Raw genomic sequence first — 2,971 nt, 5'->3', positions numbered from 1 at the left:
TAAGTGTAAAAGATAAATAGGAGTTTGAAGATTGAGTAGGCAAAAAGGAATACAGAATATCATATGAATACTATTGTTATGTTGGGTTACATGTTGAAATGATAAAGGTTTGGCTAGATTGAATTAAATGTTATTAAAATGAATTTCACTTGATTCTTTTTGCTTTTTTAATGTTGTTTCTGGAAATTTAAAAATATATATGTGGATTTTTTTTCTGTTGGAGAGTGCTGGAGTAGAGAAAACTCAGGACCAAAGTTTCATAGCCTCTGGGACCTCTTCTTTCTTTCTGTCAGAAGTGAGAGGAGTTAGAAAAATTAGTTTTTTATTCTCTAGCCGGCACACCGGGGGCTGCAGGGACAGGGTCTTTGTGATGGTAGAATTATCCCAAGTGATTATTATTTAATGGAGTCCCAGATTTTGGCCTGTGGTACCTGGCACGGTTGATGTTTTTCCACTACCCTTACCCTCTGCTGGGTCCTCTGGGAACCTTCCCTTTACATTCTGACGTGGGAGATTTGGCCTGTGATACAAAGACTTGTGCCAGCTCAGCTCAGAGGCAATGAGGAAAAGGCATTTCAAAGTACAAGGAAGATGGCTTATCTCTCCATTCCAGTGATTTATAGATAACGCAGGTGGTTAAATTTCAAAGCTATCTGTGGGGTCTCCTCTGAGGCGTAGCGTAGAGAACCAACCTCACTGGTAGCTAAGTTACAACCCAGCCATGGAGAGGCCTCACATATCCAGAAGTCTGTTATGGGATCTAGATTATGACTAGATGGATTAAAAGCATTTTCTGTCCCACTTTTAAGGAATTGGCTATTATTCCCAAGTGGTCAAATTGATGATGTGAGTGAAGCATTATTAATGGTGAGAAGCATGAACTTTGGGCTCAGACCTGGGCAAGGATAACAACTGACATTTCATGGCAGCAGGACCCTGGGCAGATAACTTAACCTCTCTGAGCTTCAGTTTCCAGTCTTCCTATCTGTAAAATACCTTTCTCATATATAGCAAATGCTCAATAGCAGCAGCTGTTTTTCACTAGGAAACAGGTGGGAGTGGGAGGTGGGGAGAACTTTTAAGCAGGCAAGCATCTTAGGACAGCATCTCCAAGACTATGTTTCTCAGAACCCTGATTCTATGAAATAGAATTCCAACAACAAAAACAGTTTTTTTGTAAGTCACCTCTATTTCTTTTTGGACATGGTGTATCCCAAAGTCAAGATTGACAAAGTACATTAGCATACTTAACATTCTGGGAAGTCTTGCAACAAAGAAATCAGTTTAACTTAGCTTAATCCAACATTTCCCAAACTTATTAGGATTTTTTTCAAGAAATAACTATTAGCCGTGTGGGTCATACTTTGGGAAATGATGGCACAAGAAAAAATGTCCTACCTTCTAGTCAGAGCTCCTTGATCCCACACTTTGAATGGACCGACTTGTCATCACATTGCCATGTGACCTGGGGGCGGGGAGAGACAAGTTGGACAAGCCACCAGACTGTCCCATATCACTGAGATCCATAACGAAAAACCCACTCCTGAAGGAGCTTAAGCAACCTTGGGGGAAAAATGGTAACATGGGATATGACAGTCTCTTAAACCATTGGCTTGTAAATTTCTATTTTGATTGGTGGTGGAATAGGTGGGGGATGGTAAATTTAGATTTTGTTTTTCATGTTTTTTTATAAAGTCCCATGAACTCTCACAGCTCTCTACAAATGATCAATAATTAAAATAATTTTTCTGCCATAACAATATTTAAAAAGGAAATGCCAGACTGGGGTTTAAATACACACACACACACACACACACACACATACATGTGCACTCTCTCTGTACAGTAATGTATGAGCAGATTAAAAGGATATGTTTAATTTATAAGCCTTACTCTGATTAGAAATGATAGATGTGGAAAGATCGCTAAAGGATAATGTTCATACTCACTCTGCAATAATTGCACATTTTTTTTCATCAAGACACATATCTAATATAACCTCCCAAATCCCAAAGTACACATAAAAAGAAAGTCCAGTAAATGACCTCAGAAGGAATAGGATACAAATTTTACTTCTAAGAAGATTCAGAATACACTAGGGTGTAAGTCAAAATGTAGAGAAGCAAATCTAGATATCTGTGAATATTTTTGTAATGCATTATTTGCTTTCAATTTTTATTACAAACATTTCAAATGTTAAAAAAGGGGAAGAATAGTATAATAAACAACCACCAAGAATTGTTAACATTTTCCCATTTTTACTTCATATATATGCATACATAATTTTTTCATAATACATTGCAGGCATCATGACACCTCACCTTAAATATTTCAGTGTGTAGCTCCTAAAGAAAGGACATTCTCTCATATAATCACATAGCATTATTTTGCCTAATAAAATTAACAATAATTATCTAGTTGCATCTGATATTCTAGAGTCAAAATTTCCAGGAACCAATCAAGGTTCATATATTATATTTGGTTATATCTCTTTAGAGCTAGAATGTTCCTCTCATCTCAACATTTTCCCCCAGGATATTGACTTTTGGTGAGACCAGTTGTCTTATAGGATGTCTACATAGTGGCTTTGTTCATCCATCTGATTGTTTCCTCTTGGGGTTATTTAGCTCATTCTTCTAGCTCCCTGTGCTTTCTGTAAATAAAAGTTAGATCTAATGTCTTAATTAGATGAATATTAAACATTTTTGGCCAGAACACCCTACCAATAATTTATTATTTATTCCTGTTTACCTCCTGCCCCAGTTTAATTGTAAATAGTGCCTTCCATCATCAAGAATGTCCTGGTCAGACACCTCATCTGTAAATGAAGCATCACACAGAATGTCAGTTTGTCCATCATCAGGGAGACTAAGTCTAATCACTGGGCTAGATTTCCATGAGATGAGAGCTTAAAAAAAAAAAGATCTAGAGACATTGAAGTATGCAACAGACTGATGTATCTCCGAGGGAA

The sequence above is a fragment of the Cnephaeus nilssonii genome (assembly GCF_951640355.1).
Source record: "Cnephaeus nilssonii genome assembly, chromosome: 5".
NCBI lineage: Eukaryota > Metazoa > Chordata > Mammalia > Chiroptera > Vespertilionidae > Cnephaeus > Cnephaeus nilssonii.
This window is presented reverse-complemented; position numbering follows the sequence as displayed.